An 18,454-nucleotide genomic window follows, 5' to 3' on the forward strand; every position below is an offset into this window, starting at 1 on the left:
TTTTGAAGTGAGCAGGTCTGAAGCTGGAGATCGTTCCTTGCATTGGCCTAACCTTTTTGTATCTGTTGTCATTTTTCTATAAATAATTTTCATAGTTGGTAAAAAAAGGCTTCTGATTATATAATACCATTACTTTCTTGTTTTTGAGAATAGATTCCTTTCTCATAAAAGAAATACCATAAAACTCCCGTAACAACAGTAAATGGGAAGTTACCAATGGTCCATTAAGAGTTGATGCAGATCCTGGCCTGCTCTAAGAATAGTGCAGCACACTGTAGCAATGCTGCTCCAGTCTCGCTATGTTGATATTGGATGTTATTGAATCACGTGTAGGCTTGTTGATGTAGCTTAATGGTAGAGCAGCTACCTTTCGTGGGAGTGGTCCTGGGTTCGACTCCCAGCATCTCAAGTCTCCTTTTTCTGTCTTCAGTTTCTTCGTGACATATCCCAGGATTTAACTTTGTTAGGAGGGTTATATGCTACATATGTATAATTACTGCTTAAAGCACTCATCTAGGACCATGACTACCAGGTGCATCTATAATCGAGACGATATCACCATGGAGTTTGCCATAGTCTGGTGAGTACAGCGTGGATGTGCCTCCAGGAGTAATTTGTGCACAGCTTGCATGAAGCTCTGGTTTCATGCTGCTGGCAGTTTCCCTAGTGGGTGTACTTTCTCGTGTGACAAGGGCGAATGAGTTATGCTTGGAGAGAAAGGAAGGGAAGATTGGGTGGATCATTCCTAGTTACTATGCAGAGATCAGGAGCATTGTAGTTGTCATGGAGACTTAGGGTCTTTGTGGACTTTGGAGTGGACAGGTCTGAAGTGGGCAGGCCTTGCATTGGTCTAACCTTTTTGTACCTGTGCGCATTTTTCTATAAACATTTTTCACAGTTTCCAAAGAAAATAATTCTTTGTTCTTAATATTACTTTCTTTTTCTTGAGAATCTTTTCTTTTCTCGTAAAAGAAATAGCATAAAAATCCCGTAACAGCCCTTAATTTGAAATTATTAATTGTAGGCAGTGAACAGACGCAGATCCTGACAGGCTGTAAGAATGCTGCAGTTCACTGTAGCTGTAGCCGTGTTACGTCAGTCTTCCTTGCTTTATATGGGTCATTATGGAGAGACTCAGAAATTTGGTTATGTAGCTGGATGGTAAAGCAACTGCTTTGCATGTCAGTGGTCCTGTGTTCGATTCCCAGCATCCCTACTTTCGTTTTGTGATTTGGTTTTATTTGCCAAGATATCACAGGATTTAACTATATGCTACGAGGTTCTTATTGGTTACATCGCACATCTTTGACCATAACCCCAATGTTCATCTATAATACAGACATTTCAATGTGCCCTCCATAGTCTGCTGAATGCAGCATGGCTGTGCCTTCAGGATTGTTTTTTTTCACACCTTGGGTGAAGCTCTGCGTTCATGCTGGTGGCAGTTTCCCTGGTGGGTGTGCTTCCTCGGGTGATACATGACTTGGGTGAATGGGTTTTGCTTTGAGAGAAAGGAATGGAGGATTGGGTGGGACATTCCTATTTATTGAATAGGAGAAGAGCATTTGCGGTTGCCATGGAAACCAACGTCTTTGTGGACTCCCTTTTCCATGGCGACCTAGGTGAGGCAGTGATAGGAGCATTATCTGTATCCAAGCTTCTGGGTTCCCAGAGGCGAGCACTTGATTCTCCTTGACGGTCGGAAGATAGATGCATGGATCCCAGACCAACGGTGGCTAACTTCCACTATGTACTATGTACTAAGTACTAAGTACTATGTACTAAGTACTATGGCTTTATGGCACAACAGGGTATGCTTCGTTGGTGTGTTAATATCACAGTTTGAATGCAGTAAGACATGAATTCAAAGGAGAGAAACTACAAAGGACCAAAAAGTGTATTACTGGTTGAATAAAGCACATCTTGAAGTGGTAAAAAAAAAAAAAAGAGAGAATCGATGTGTGTTCAGAAAATTAGCTGGAAAGGTTGGTGCTCTGAGATTGATCGAATATTGCTAATACATTAGCACGTTATTTTGTAGAGTTTTATTCATCTGTGTCACAATTTTGTCAGTGTGCTGTTTAGACATACACTGAGGACATTAAAAACACTGCGGCAGCCAATGCTGAGACTATATCAGGCAGCAAGGGTCAGATGCACCATCATAGTGGTCTCCTTTGTTTCACTCGCAGCTGTCTCAAGTCTTTTGTTTCACTTAGAGCCATCTCCTTTCTTGGGGTCCTTAGTCCTTATTTTATGCCTGATTTTCACTTGCGGCTGTCTAGTTCTTTCAAATGAGGTCATGACAATATAGGATATACCTTATTCCAAAGAGAGTTTCAATAAGATGCGTCTCCAAAATAAAAACTTATCAAATCCCTGAATCCTCCCTGCTGGTTCCAAGACAATGATTTCTTTTAAGGCATTGCCTACCATGAAGGCAAAAACGCAGAGGAAGATGATAAGGAGCCTCCGGTCTGGATTCGTGGTGCAGAACGCAGCAAGAATTGCCATGACTGCTCCCGAAGCACCAAGGGAAAGTCCTTATTTTAATGTAGCAACTTTACACACATAACTGACAAAATTGAAAATAACAACGAAAGACATGAACATGGGTACAACTTGTTCTTGACCCAGAATGTTCTCGATGCTGGATGAGAAGCTGCACAAAACAGACATATTTGTGCCGTGAGGAATAAGGAGAAATTGTGGACAGAAACGTGGAGACCAAAGGACTTCTGAGGCTGGGTTGTGTGTACAGAATATGTGCATGGTCAGATGCAGGGAATGCAGGGTGTCCATAAGCAGAATGAGAGAGATGTGGTGATTAGGATGCCTGTCACCCGCTTCTGGCCACCACCTAGGCTATTACACCACTTGTGGATCTCCTTTCTGATGTCTACTTTGTTTTGTGGTCGTATGCTGTCCACCCATTAACTTTTATGTCATCAACATTACTCTGTACCCTGGATTTCGGTGATTCAAATAGCTAAATATAGCTGATTCAAATGCACAGCCTGTGACCTCTATAGTGGAATTAAAGCCTTCTGTCGAGTTGATATAAGCTAGACCTAATGATTAAAAAAAAACTGTTTCCTGTTTCCTTCAGAGGCTGGATCAAGGTACTTCTCTTGTATGCTTCTTCACTTGACCCTGCGTTTGATCTTCAAGGTTCTTCCTTCCTCAGAACATTTGTAAATGTACAATGTTGCCTAAGATAAAATTTATACCCGGATTTGGGCAGGCGCAGAGCCTGGGTCTGAGAGAGTTCCTGGTAGGCTCCATAGAAGGGAGGCCCAGAAGACTAAAGGCAACCGTAGACTCGCTGTACCCAACCTCAGAATGCCATCTACCCAATCCCTGCTTCAATATTGCCTGATGTTCCTAATCCTTCAGAAGCACATTCTAATGAATTTAGCACAATAGTCTCAAGTGATGTAGGTCTGCCATGTTTTGCAGAGCACAAAATTTGTTGTGGTTCTTGTTCTTGTTTTGTTTGCATTGGAAATCGATTCTTTTCCCATAGAAGTGATGAGATAAAAATTGTCGATAATGATATGCAAATATGTGATATAAATATCTTCAGGCACTATAAAAAGTAGCTTGAGTCTCTATCAGTTCATATAGGCTGGAAAGAGGTCAGGAGTGAGGCTTTGAGTTGTAGCTCAGTGGTAGAGCGCATACCTTGCACGTATGTTGTCCCGGGTTCGATTCCCGGCCTCTCCAAGCTTTTTGTTTTTTTCTCTTCAGGATCAGTTTCTAGACAGGATCTAGAAGACGTGTCGGTAAAGACCTCCGTAGTCTGGGGCGTATGGTCAAAGTGCTCATCTATAACCGTGACAACAATATTCCACTCTAACCTTGAAGACGTTCCCATGGAGACCTCTTAGTCTGGGGAGTACAGCGTGGTCATCGCTCTGGGATTATGTTTCCTCACAGCTTCTGCCTTCATGCTGCTGGCAGTTTCCTAGTGGGTATGCTTTCTCGTGTGAACGACGTCAAGGAAGAATGACTTCTGCTTTGAGAGAAATAAGGGAGGATACTGTGTAGGAGAAAAGTCTGTTTCAGGGACAGGATCAGGACACTTTCTTCTATGTTTCCCCCCTTGACCCTGTGTTTGATCTTCAAGGTTCATCCTTCCTCAGTGCTTTTCCAAACTCACATTTGATTGCTGAAGAAATAACTTCAACCCGTGTCAGGGAGCCACAGAGTCTGAGTCTCAGACATGTCAGTAACCGAAGCCCACTGGAGGCACCCATTCATGACCACATTCCTAGCCTCACTCTACCCAAACTCTCAATGCCATCTTCCCAACTTATGCCCGATTGACATACCCTGCAGTCACTCATTATTATTAATTTGACATGATACTGACAATTCATTGTGGGTCTGCCATGTTTTGAAGAACTTATGATTTCTTTTATTTTTAAAAGGTTGAGTTTTATTTTATACAGAAAATAAACACAGGTACTGTTCAGCTGTACTGTAAATCTGAGTTAAATTTGAAGCAAGCCTAGATATCAAAACATTACTTAAATATTTGTGTTGAAAGGCATAATCATATTAATATCTCTACTTATCCAATCAGGTGTAGATTTTAACAGTTACCAACTCTAACACCTAGTATTAGGTCAAATAAAGTGCTTGCATACAAGTTTATACACCGATAAAGGGTTGTGTGTAGAACACATACATTCTCAATGAGGAACCATTAACATCGAGGGAATGAACATTGCCTTTTTATGTGTAAATTGAGACATAGATAAGGTACATAAAAGAGTCATACGTATGTCGGTGACCAGGAGGGGGAATCGTGTTCTCTCTGGTGTAAAAGTTACACAGGGAGGCTGGAAATGTAGCTCAGTTTTAGAATATTTGTGTAGAACATACAAGGTTCTGTGACTTACACCCAGTATGGACCACAAAGGATCACACAGAGGGAGGCAGTCAGAGCAAAAGTAGGCAAGAGATCCTTAAGCGAGCCAGTATACCCTGAGTCCAGAAAAAGAAAGACTTCACAAAGCCAGTACTAAGCCATTATATAACTATGGGGAATAACCAGAAACAGGGAAAGGCTCAAAACTCATTTCTTCGTGTCAGTGGGCGACAGAGTGAAGGGGTGGATTTTTATAGTAATTGGTAAGTTTGAAGTGAGCAGGTCTGAAGCTGGAGAGCGTTCCTTGCATTGGCCTAACCTTTTTGTACCTGTTGTCATTTTTCTATAAACGTTTTTCTAATTTGTTTTAAAAAACAAGACTTCTTGTTCTTAATACTATTACTTTGTTTTTGTTGAGTATATTTTCTTTTGTCATAAAAGAAATCCCATAGCAGCACTTGATTTGAAATTATTAATTGCAGGCAGTGAAGAGATGCAGATCCCGGCATGTTGTAAAAGTGTTGCAACTCCCTGTAGCTGTAGCCATGTTGCTTCAGTCTCCTAGGTTTATATGGACTGTGATGGAAGGACTGTTACCCTTGAGGATGTAGCTCAGTGGTAGAGCGACTGCCTTGCGTTCTAGTGGACCTGGGTTCGACTCCCAGCATCTCGGGGGTCCTTTTTGTGTTCTGGTTTTGTTTCTTCACAAGATATCCAGGCTTTAATTTTTTGCTGGGAGAGCCTATATGCATAGGTAATTACTGGTTAAAGCGTTCATCTAGGACCATAAGGACAATGGTCATCAATAATCCAGTTATTTCCCTGAGGTTTTAATAGTCTGGTGAGTACAGCGTGGATGTGCCTCCAGGATTGTTTTGTTCTGAGCTTGAGTGAAGCTCTGCTTTCAAGCTGGTGGAAGTTTCCCTAGTGGGTGGCTTTCTCAGGTGACAGATAGCAAGGGTCAATGGGTTCTGCTTGGAGAGAAAAGAAGGGAGGATTGGGCGGAAGGTTCCTAATTACTGAACAGAGAACTGGAGCGCTGTGGTTGCCATGGAAACCAACGTCTTTGTGGACTCCGTTAAAATGTCTACTTAGGTGATGTAGTGATAGGAGCATTCTCTGTAGCCGAGCTTATGTGTTCCTAGAGGTGAGCACTTGAATTTCTCTGAGGGAGGGAAGACAGATGCAACTATCCTTGACCCGAGTATCTATGTATGTCTATATGTATGTACACACACACAAACACACACACACACACACACACACACACACACACACACACACACACACACACACAACTACAGTATAACATATGAGCGGGAACGCCTGTCAGAGGAGAGGCGTTCTCACATGCCTACAGGAATCTCAGAGCCCAGTAGGATAATATAGTCCCTCAGATGAATCTGAAGGGAAATACTTTCTCCTACAGTTCTGTTTAAGTTTCCACAACTTTCCTAATGGAGCCATTAGGCAGGAAACAAACATTTAAAACTAGAGCACGTCAGGAACACTTCATTTTCAAAACCAATTCTCAGAAGGTGAGCCGCGATTCCTTATGCCATTTCAAGAGGCTTTGTTTGAGAAAGTTCCGGGGAAACATAATGGGAAACTTTGTTCTTTACTGGCCACATACATTCATCAATAAGTGTAATTTAAGTCTTAGAGAAAGAGCTAGAGTTATCAGTTACAGTAACATAGGACACTAAGGACATTAGCAAACCAGCCATGTGTGGATATCAGAGAACAATCCTTGGGAGATGATTCTCTCCTTTCTCCAGAGCAACAAATCCTTTACCAGCCAAACCACGATGACACTCCAGTAAGTCCTACTCTCAGATGTGCTGATTGTACTTTCCATTATGTTTCCTGAGCATCTGCTGTCCGAGGAAACAGGCACCACAGCAGAGGTCTTAACCCCCAAACTTAGGACACTGCGACGAGACGAGCGTACATGTGTAGCAGTCTGGTCTATACAGTGTCTGGAGCCATTTGCCACCTCTCTGAAGCAGAGGGAACAAAAGAGGGATAAAGTCTGCCTGGCAGGCAGAGACAAGGCATGTCAGGGTCTCCTGGACTGCTGAGACATGGAAAGATAAGGGGAGGTGCACTTGAGGCTCAAGGCTAGGGGCTACCATTAAAGAAATCAGCCGCCCATGTATTTGTGAGAATGTGTCTGGACTCGGTGTGTTCCTTTGATATTTGTGTCTTTTGCTTCTTTGAGATGGTTGGTGTTGTGTATTCCACACTTGCAGGACCTCACTATATAACCAACGAAGATATTGAAGTCCTGACTCTCCTCCATCTGATTCCCAATGCTGGGATTTGGTGCTTATCCCAGCATGCTTAGGTACTTGTTTATCTTGACAATATAGCACACTCTCTCACTTCTGTAGGTACACAATGTGTTTTCACATCAAGTACCATTGTTTCTACATTTCCTTCATTATATAATGTCATAACTCCCCCCTGATTTTTACTTAAACTTAGGCATACGTGCTTGTATTTAAGTGTTCATGATATTATTTGTATGTCTTTAAATAAGGTATATGTCTCGTAAAGGATTAATTTTATATTCTATTTCAATAGGTAATAAGATTGTCTTGTTTCTAATAAGGTATATCTATTTATATTCTTTACATAGATGTATATGTTTGCTTAACATGTCAATGCCAGAGGACAACTTGCAGGAGTGTTCCTCTGCTTAGGTCATGTGGGTCCTGGGGATCCATTGTAGGCCATGAGTGCGGTGCCAGGCACCATCGTACGAGTTACCACACATACATTTTAATATGATCCATATATATGGTCATTTGGGTTCAGTTCTGTCCCTGTGTTTGTAAGTTCGTATTTCATGCCCATAGTTGCAGAAAATCTTCTACTGGGCTGTGAATATCACTGTACTAATTTTTGAGTCTTGAGAATGAACTAGGGTCTAACTCTTGCAAATCCTATGCTCTGACGCTGAGAAATTTCCCCCAGACACAGGAAATCTACTTTATTGGCCGTTTGTTTTGAAGTAGTATATAGTGCAGTACTCATCTTTTGCAGTTGGTTTTTTAATTGACTTCTGTTTGTGTGGGGTATATCAGACCCCACACCTTCCAAATGTCTGCCAAGTTGTGTCTCTACCGCCAACTTTCATTCCCATCCAAATATTAACTCTTAGAGTAGTTACTGCATTTACTGATTGATTGATTAATCCATCCATTCATTTATTTATTCATTTAGTCATCTATCTATTGTCCTGCGCTATCGTCCCACCAGCAGGAACGCATGCTCAGACACACGAATCCTTCTGCAGCAAAGCGTTTATTATATCTTAAAGAGCAGGACTCGGGGCGCCACCATGGCGCAGCTTATATACACCCTAGTGCGGCGCATCCACACCTGATTGGTCGCTTACCCATGATGTCATAGGCTCGCCCCAGAGTGGGCAAAGGCCTGGCACGAAGACACTCTTGCACATGCGCACACAGTTAACTTCCTGAAAGGAAGTCAGGCTGGCGAGGAGGAAGCCAGCATCATCTTGTAATGGCAAATGCTATCCCGGCTTTCCACGTAGGGCGCAGTGGAAGCCAGCGCCGTCTTGTGGAGGCGAATGTTATTGCGGCTCTCCACATCTCCCCCTTATTGTTTTACTAGTATGAGGCTGGTCTAGGTCCCTGCAGTTATGTCCGTCCGCTGTGGCTCCTGTCTTAGGTCGTTCCTCCATGTCACAGCCTTATCCGTCGTAGGGCAACCCTATCGCCACTGGGCCCCGTGTCTTAGAGTGGTCTGTGCATGAGGAAAGTTGCCCGTCTCTGGATACCGCAGTGCTGTGTGACAGTAACTGCTAAACAACCTAGGGCGAACTCTACAAAAGAGGCCAGCCAGAAAATGAGTTAGTGGGGAAATCATGATCACCCTATCGCGTCCAATGAGGAAACCTCAGCGATGTAGAAGGGCTGATCCAAGAATCATTGAGTCTCTCTCATCCCAGAGTAATGGATCCACAATTCCATGGGGTGCAAGAGCAGAGAACTCAGATGCCGACTAATTAACCAATTCTAGGGGAGGCCCCTTGTTCAATGGCCACAAGTGCCTGAGTGACAACGACATTGTCATGTTTCTGTTGAGATCTGAGTTTGCAAACCAACCATAGCATGAACACTAATCCACAGCATAGGGCTGCACCAAACAGAGCCACTCCCGATAAGTAGTGGGCACCTCATCTGGTTCTCCTCAGCTGCTACCACCAAGGGCCGTAGTCAAGCCGCTCCTATAACAAAATTTAGAATTCCCAATTGGTAGCAACTACTCCAGAAAGTTCACCCACTGTGCTTGCCTAACAATAGAATGGGGGTAGGGTAACTCCAGACACTGCAGACACAATGGCTGCAGCGGTAATGGCTGCTACAATAGCAGTGAAGATAACGAGTTCTTTCCCAGGACAGTTTAGGATCAGCCATTCTTCTCTGGAACAACCAGCAGGCAAGGGAACCATGTCTGAGATCTGCAACAACCAGTGCAGAGTTCCCCAGTCGACAGCAGCTTCACACAAGTGGCATTCCTGTGAAGCTACAGACTGCAAACTAACAACACCAATCAAGGCAGCAAGAGTCTCCAGGGGAATGAGGGGGACAGGAGTAACAGCTGGAGTCCAGTCTTCTCTGGAAAGCAGCAGTGCACAGAGGGTCTAAGCGTAGGCCACAGTGGGACGGGACACACGCAGCGGTAACACTGACTATAGCAACGCCAAAATCTCTGTGATGACAAAAGATGAGGGGGGATCTTCCAACTTCCTCTCGGGGCAGAGGAATGACTCTAGGGACCCGAACCACGAGAGCTGAATCTTCATGCAACCAGGATCAGCAAGTCTCACCAGCCACCTCTGGCAGCTGGCATACTCTTGTAGCATCCTGTAGAAAAAAACACAAAGATTCCCTCTTCCCCATATAAAATATCTGAACAGGATCATGCCAATATGTGAATCTCTCTATTTCACCTAGGCAGAAGTATGTCTAGTTGTAGGGTGCCATAAACACTCAGAGTTCCTTGGCATCCAAATTTTAAAATTGAAATAAAAGGAGCATTATTTAGCATACAGGGATAACTCCCCCTTTTTAATTATCAAAATATTAGAAAGAATGAGATTTTTTTGACTAATTGTTCCTATGTAAGGCCTATAGTCTGTCTGGTATCATTGTCCTCCCTTGTTAAGGAGTCTAGGCAATCCAGTTTGAGTTCTTAATGTCCTATAAAGTAACAGTATTTAGTGTTCTTAACCACTAAGCCATCTCTCTAGCTCCTCACAAACTTTATTTACCTAAACATAAGCATTAATTAGAAATGCCAAATCCTGTAAATATTGTCCAGATTCAGTTGTACTAGAAATCCCTGAGGTAGCAGGTTGAGGCTGGGAATTGAAAGTAAGCAAATGGAGTCTTCCTCTTTTCATATCAACTCCATTACCATTTTCAAAAAGCTGGGTCTATGGTTTTGTTTAGTTGTCTGAGCCAGAGCACTGAAAGGACAGTGAGTTGTCAGGCAATTCACACTGAAATGATCACTCACTGATTTCATGTAGAAAACTTGCCTCTAGTAAAGCATTAAGTAATTGACACCAATTGTAAACCACAAGCTATACATTGGCTATCAGTATGTAAATTGAAAGCTTGATTTAAAAACAGTGACTAAAGCACGGAATTTAATAATCTGTGCTGCAGCAGCACAAACTCAAGAGAATAAACAAGTGATCCAATCATACATGTAGCCTTTTAATTAGATGAACCACCAAAAAATACACTAAGCTCATTTCCTATGGGTTGTATGTACAAATTTACAGTAAATACAACAGCATGTAAAGAGTAAAATTATCAACTTTGCCTGAAAAATTTGTATAAGTGATAGACCAAATATCAGTATTTTGTAATAACCAATTTAACTGTTGTTTGGAATAAGATATGTTTTACCAGGTTTCTTTTTAAAATACTTTCATGACTCTAGCCTACAATTCTGTATTAACACAACTGAAGCTTTATCTCCAATGAGGATAACAAAGTTAAGACCTCTGGTAAGGTGAGGTACTTAGCCAACTAACATATCCTTAGAAGCTTAAAATTAGTTTTAAATATTCTTTTCTGGAGTAGTGTAACAGCTACTCCCCAAATATTAAAGCTCATTTTGAGAGCAAAGGTTTGTAGTAAAAATTTCCATATACACTGAAAGATTTAAGTTCTAACTTCTTACATTGAAGAAGCAACAAAATTACCTAATATAAGGCTGTTAGCCATTCTTTTGTAAAAAAATTTTAATGATATCACTTCATGGACTCTCTAAAATTATAAGCAAGCTCACAAAATGAAAACTCACAATCGCCAGGATGTAAATAAATTGCATAAAAACAATCCTCTAAATCTATCTTGAAATGGCAGTTGGAGTAAGCAAACTGGCTGTACTGCTCTCACAAGTTCTAAAACCTCATCAATCCTTCGTAAATCCTGTAACAATCTCTACCTGTTTGATTTTTCTCAATTACAAATAAGTTTGAGTTAGTCAATGTAACACTGGCAATCTTTAATCACAATCCTTAAGCTCTCCTTGTACCACCAGAGCACAACCACAACTTTGGAAAGTCACCTGAGTTCTGAGTATGTGACTAGGCAGTTGTTCTTGGGGCAGTGGAATTAGCATCAAAATACAGTAACTTCAGGGCAAACCACAACTTTGGAAAGCAAAACTCAACCTCCAACAACCTAGTCTCCAAAATCTAGTCTCCAAAACAACAAGTCTATCCTTCATGCTACAAAGTTTGACTGCCAGTTCCTACATATGAACGCACGATGGTGCAGTCTCCAATACCTCAACAAAGAGACATTGTCCTAAATTCTTTTAGAAGCCTGGTTTCTAGAATAAGAATTCCATAAAAATATTATCTCAATTTAGACCTGTTTCGCTAGGTTGGCCCATGTCACATGTTATCTAGAATGACTTCATCCAAATTACCAGCTTTATGTCAACTTTCTATTACCAATATTATACCTTTTTAACCATATCCAATAACTTAAAAGCCAATAGTCCATAACCAAGGCATGTAGAGCATATTTACACATTTAAAACCAATGAGAAACAAAATTGAAGTGGCTACACATATCTTTAATATTTGGACCAAGCACCATTTTTACCTTTTTAGCTATGATTTTAAGAGAAGCAACTTGTCACCTGTTGAGTCTAATAATCAGCCCATGTAGACGCTCACCCCTGGGCAGCTTCTCCAGCTGATCTAGACACCTGGCTACAGGTACAGTGCTCCAAGGACTGACTGAAACTGTTTTTTATTCATTTGTTCCTTTTTTGAAACGAGTTAAAACCAAATCAAGGTGTGAACGACTGGCAGATAAAGTTTTTACCATTTTCTCTTTTGAACATGAAACATAAAACATTTAAGCAACAAGAAACAAAAACCACAGACATAAACTGACAGACATGGACAGCTTGGTGCACCAAGGACAGACAATAGACAAAGGGGAAAAACTAGATGGTGTTCCACTAAAGGGACCCACATTCCAATAGGAGTCAGCAGAGAGGTAGGATTTCCCCTTTCCCACCACTTCCACGGTGACCATACACTCGAGTGGAGTTGATATGGACGATGGATTGTCTCAGTTCCTGGACTAGTCCATCAACGTGTTGAAGCCAAATTCCTGTAAGATACTGAGATATATTATGGGGTATCTAAGCAGCACGACTGACATTCACAAATGGTATGGAAGTGAATATTTTTGTTTGATTCTCCTGAATAAGTTTTTCAGGCGGTCTACCTCTAACAAATCTGATCAGTATGACTCTGTGAAGTTTAAACAAAATTATCAGCCTTGCCCACAAAGGATCCATAACTTTCGGTCTCTTCACAGTGGCTCTCCACCTAGGCCCATATCTTTCTTCTTCATAGCCAGCTGTCTCATCTTCTAAATCCTCTTCCTCAGAGAAGCTAAGCTCGTCTGTTTCTGAACTATCAAGCTCTAAAGCCTCTAACTCCTTTACCGGATAAAGGCTTCTCCTTTTCAGAGCTTTCTTCTCCTTTCTCTGTTTCTCTCCCGGGTTGTTCTTTCCCCTATCTCTCGCTCCCTCAGATCTAAAGTCTTTGGGAGGGTCTGTTTTCTTACTTGTACCTTTTCTTTTCTCTTTGAGCTCTTTAATCTTTTATCCCGCTCTGTTTTTGACATGCTGTCTTGTAACTCCCCTAGCACTCGCTGTCCTGCTATTACTGTTGGGCGGCATTTCTCATCTTCTAGGCACGACCTCTGATGGTGCCTAGCAGCAGCCGCAAAATCAAAAACCAAAAGAGAAAGAATGAAGGCTGATAAAACGATAACAAAAGCCTCCACCGCATCTTCTAATGGGGGAGAGAAGTGAAGGAGGTCAAGACCAAACATATCTCTCAGAGCTTACCCTAGACACTGCAGTTCTGTATCCTCTCTGCGGACGAAATGTATATAAGAAATACTCAAGTTAATAATAAAAAAATGGGGTTCAGAGCTAAACAGAGAATTCACAGCTGAGGAATGCCGAATGGATGAGAAACACCTAAAGAAATGTTCAACATCTTTAGTCATAAGGGAAATGCAAATCAAAACAACCCTGAGATGGCTAAGACCAAAAACTCAGGTGACAGCAGATGCTGGCGAGGGTGCGGAGAAAGAGGAACACTCCTCCATTGTTGGTGGGATTGCAGACTGGTAAAAACCATTCTGGAAATCAGTCTGGAGGTTCCTCAGAAAATTGGACATTGAACTGCCTGAGGATCCCGCTATACCTCTCTTGGGCATATACCCAAAAGATGCCCCAACATATAAAAAAGACACATGCTCCACTATGTTCATAGCAGCCTTATTTATAATAGCCAGAAGCTGGAAAGAACCCAGATGTCCTTCAACAGAGGAATGGATACAGAAAATGTGGTACATCTACACAATGGAATATTACTCAGCTATCAAAAACAATGACTTTATGAAATTCATAGGCAAATGGTTGGAACTGGAAAATATCATCCTGAGTGAGGTAACCTAATCACAGAAAAACACGCATGGTATGCACTCATTGATAAGTGGCTATTAGCCCAACTGCTTGAATTACCCTAGATGCCTAGAAAAAATGAAACTCAAGACGGATGATCAAAATGTGAATGCTTCACTCCTTCTTTAAAAGGGGGAACAAGAATACCCTTGGCAGGGAATAGACAGGCAAAGCTTAAAACAGACACAGAAGGAACACCCATTCATAGCCTGCTCCACATGTGGCCTACACATATACAGCCATCCAATAAGACAAGATAGAAGAAGCAAAGAAGTGCAGGCCGACAGAAGCCGGATGTAGATCGCTCCTGAGAGACACAACCAGAATACAGCAAATACAGAGGCGAATGCCAGCACCAAACCACTGAACTGAGAATAGGACCCCCATTGAAGGAGTCGGGGGGGACTGGAAGAGCTTGAAGGGGCTCGTGACCCCATATGTACAACAATGCCAAGCAACCAGAGCTTCCAGGGACTAAGCCACTGCCTAAAGACTATACATGGACTGACCCAGGACCCTGACCACATAGGTAGCAATGAATATCCCAGTAAGAGCACCAGTGGAACGGGAAGCCCTTGGTCCTGTTAAGACTGAACCCCCAGTGAACTAGACTGTTGGGGTGAGGTGGCAGTGGGGGAGGATGGGGAGGGGAACACCCATAAGGAAGGGGGGGAGGGATTAGTGGGATGTTTGCCCGGAAACCGGGAAAGGGAATAACACTCGAAATGTATATAAGAAATACTCAAGTTGGGGTTGGGGATTTAGTTCAGTGGTAGAGCGCTTGCCTAGCAAGCGCAAGGCCCTGGGTTCGGTCCCCAACCCCGAAATAAAGAAAAAAGAAGAAGAAGAAAAAAGAAATACTCAAGTTAATAAAAAATATATATAGCAGACAAAAAATAAAGAAATAATTTTCATGTTAAAAAAGTGGGGTAGAGAGCTAAACAAAGAATTCTCAGTTTACGAATATCAAATGGCTGAGAAGCACCTAAAGAAATGTTTAAAATCCTTAGTCATCAGGGAATTGCAAATCAAAATAACCCTGAGATCCACCTCACATCAGTCAGAATAGCTAAGATCAAAAACTCAGGTAACAGCAGATGGTGGCAAGAATGTGGAGAAAAAAGAACATTCCTCCATTGTTGGTGGGATTGCAAATTGGTTCAACCACTCTGGAAATCAGTCTGGAGGTTCCTCAGAAAATTGGACATGAAAGTACTTGAGGGCCCAGCTATAACTCTCTGGGGCACATACCGAAAAAGATACTCCAACATACAACAAAGACACATGCTCCATTATGTTCATAGCAGACTTATTTACAATAGCCAGGAGCTGGAAAGAACCCAGATGCCCTTCAACAGAGGAATGGATACAGAAAATGTGTTACATCTACACAATGGAGTACTACTCAGCTATCAAAAACAATGACTTCATGAAATGCATAGGCAAATGATGGAACTAGACAGTATCATCCTGAGTGAGGTAATCCAATCACAGAAAAGCACACATGGTATGAAGTCACTGATAAGTGGATTTTAGCCCAAAACTCAAATTACCCAAAATACAATCCACACACCACATGAAGCTCAAGAAGAAATATGACCAAAGTGCAGATGATTCACTTCTTCTTAAAAGGGGGAACAAAAATATTCATAGGAGGGGAGGTGGAGATAAAGTTTATAGCAGAGATTGAAGCAATGGCCATTCACACCCGACCCCACATGTGGCCCATATATATACAGCCAACAAAACTAGGTAAGATGGATGAAGCAAAGAAGTGCAGGCCGACAGGAACCGGAGAGAGATGTCTCTTGAGAGACACAACCAGAACATGTCAAATACAGAGGTGAATGCTAGCAGCAAACCATTGAACTGAGAAGAGAGATACCCGTGGGAGGAATTAGAGAAAGGACTGAAAGCGCTAAAGGGGCTTGCAACCCCATAAGAACAACAATGCCAACCAACCAGAGATACCAGGGACTAAACCACTACCCAAAGACTATACACAGACTGACCCAAGGATCCAAATGCATATGTAGCACAGAATAGACTTGTTGCGTCACCAGTGGAAGGGGAAGCTCTTGGTCCTGCGAAGGTTGGACCCCCAGTGCAGGGGAACATCGGAGGAGTCGTAAGCTGTCTGGAAGGGAGGGAAAAACCCTTATGGGGAAGGGGAGAGGAAGGGGGACGAGGGAGGGTTTAGGGTGGTTAAGGACAGAAAACACCACAAGGGGAAAATTTGAAATTTAAATAAAGAAATATAACCTATAAAAAATTATCCAGCCCTGAAACATCACTGCTGGTTCCAAGAAAATGATTACTTTTAAGGCATTGCCTGCTATTAAAGCAAAAACGCGGAGGAAGATGACAAGGGGCCTCCGGTCTGGAATCATGGTGCAGATTGCAGCCAGAATTGCCATGATTGATCCCGAAGCACCAAGGGAAGGTCCTTATTTTAATGTGGCAACTTTACACACATAACTGACAAAATTCAAAATGATACATGAAGACATGAAAATTGGTACAACCTATTATTGACCCAAAATGTTCTCTATGCTGGATGAGAAGCTGCACAAAACAGACATATTTTTGCCGTGAGGAATAAGGAGAAATTGTGGACAGATATATTGGAGACCAAAGGACTTCTGAGGCTGGGTTGTGTGTACAGAATATGTGCATGGTCAGATGCAGGGAATGCAGGGTGTCCATAAGCAGAATAAGAGAGATGAGGTGATTAGGATGCCTGTCACCCGCTTCTGGCCACCACCTAGACTATTACACCACTTGTGAATCTTCTTTCTGATGTCTACTTTCTGTTGTGGGCATATGCTGTCCACCCATTAACTTTTATGTCATCAACATTACTCTGTACCCTGGATTTCGGTGATTCAAATAGCTAAATATAGCTGATTCAAATACACAGCCTGTGACCTCTATAGTGGAATTAAAGCCTTCTGTCGAATTGATATAAGCTAGACCTAATGATAAAAAAAAACAACTAAAAAAAAAAAAACAAAAAAAACCTGTTTCCTTCAGAGGCTGGATCAAGGTACTTCTCTTGTATGCTTCTTCACTTGACCCTGTGTTTGATCTTCAAGGTTCTTCCTTCCTCAGAACATTTGTAAATGTACAATGTTGCCTAAGATAAAATTTATACCCGGATGTGGGCAGGCGCAGAGCCTGGGTCTGAGAGCGTTCCTGGTAGGCTCCATAGAAGGGAGGCCCAGAAGACTAAAGGCAACTGTAGACTCGCTGTACCCAACCTCAGAATGCCATCTACCCAATCCCTGCTTCAATATTGCCTGATGATCCTAATCCTTCAGAAGCACATTCTAATGAATTTAGCACAATAGTCTCAAGTGATGTAGGTCTGCCATGTTTTGCAGAGCACAAAATTTGTTGTGGTTCTTGTTCTTGTTTTGCTTGCATTGGAAATCGATTCTTTTCCCATAGAAGTGATGAGATAAAAATTGTCGATAATGATATGCAAATATGTGATATAAATATCTTCAGGCACTATAAAAAGTAGCTTGAGTCTCTGTCAGTTCATATAGGCTGGAAAGAGGTCTGGAGTGGGGCTTTGAGTTGTAGCTCAGTGGTAGAGCGCATACCTTGCACGTATGTTGTCCCGGGTTCGATTCCCGGCCTCTCCAAGCCTTTTGTTTTTTTCTCTTCAGGATCAGTTTCTAGACAGGATCTAGAAGACGTGTCGGTAAAGACCTCCGTAGTCTGGGGCGTATGGTCAAAGTGCTCATCTATAACGGTGACAACAATATTCCACTCTAACCTTGAAGATGTTCCCATGGAGACCTCTTAGTCTGGGGAGTACAGCGTGGTCATCGCTCTGGGATTATGTTTCCTCACAGCTTCTGCCTTCATGCTGCTGGCAGTTTCCTAGTGGGTATGCTTTCTCGGGTGAACGACGTCAAGGAAGAATGACTTCTTCTTTGAGAGAAATAAGGGAGGATACTGTGTAGGAGAAAAGTCTGTTTCAGGGACAGGATCAAGACACTTTCTTCTATGTTTCACCCTTTGACCCTGTGTTTGATCTTCAAGGTTCATTCTTCCTCGGTGCTTTTCCAAACTCACATTTGCTTGCTGAAGAAATAACTTCAACCCTTGTCAGGGAGCCCCAGAGACTGAGTCTCAGACATGTCAGTAACTGAAGCCCACTGGAGGCACCCATTCATGACCACATTCCTAGCCTCACTCTACCCAAACTCTCAATGCCATATTCCCAACCTATGCCAGACCGGACATACCCTGCAGTCACTCATTATTATTAATTTGACATGATACTGACAATTCATTGTGGGTCTGCCATGTTTTGAAGAACTTATGATTTCTTTTATTTTTAAAAGTTTGAGTTTTATTTTATACAGAAAATAAAACACAGGTACTGTTCAGCTGTACTGTAAATCTGAGTTAAATTTGAAGCAAGCCTAGATATCAAAACATTACATAAATATTTGTGTTGATAGGAATACTCATATTAATATCTCTACTTATCCGATCAGGTGTAGATGT

General features: G+C 42.1%; 2 non-coding genes and 1 pseudogene across 2 annotated transcripts; 2 read left to right on the forward strand and 1 right to left on the reverse strand.

Annotated features, from left to right (window-relative positions):
- Positions 1 to 2,211: 2,211 nt before the first annotated feature.
- On the reverse strand, positions 2,212 to 2,772 carry LOC134484207 (presenilin-associated rhomboid-like protein, mitochondrial; annotated as a pseudogene).
- Positions 2,773 to 3,657: 885 nt separating this feature from the next.
- LOC134484233 (transfer RNA alanine (anticodon UGC)) lies at positions 3,658 to 3,726 on the forward strand. The gene has a single exon. It is a non-coding gene; the product is annotated as a tRNA-Ala (tRNA).
- A 13,785-nt stretch (positions 3,727 to 17,511) lies between these two features.
- LOC134484234 (transfer RNA alanine (anticodon UGC)) lies at positions 17,512 to 17,580 on the forward strand. The gene has a single exon. It is a non-coding gene; the product is annotated as a tRNA-Ala (tRNA).
- Positions 17,581 to 18,454: the final 874 nt, after the last annotated feature.

This window comes from Rattus norvegicus, chromosome X (assembly GCF_021556685.1).
Source record: "Rattus norvegicus strain SHRSP/BbbUtx chromosome X, alternate assembly SHRSP_T2T, whole genome shotgun sequence".
NCBI classification, from domain to species: Eukaryota; Metazoa; Chordata; class Mammalia; order Rodentia; family Muridae; genus Rattus; species Rattus norvegicus.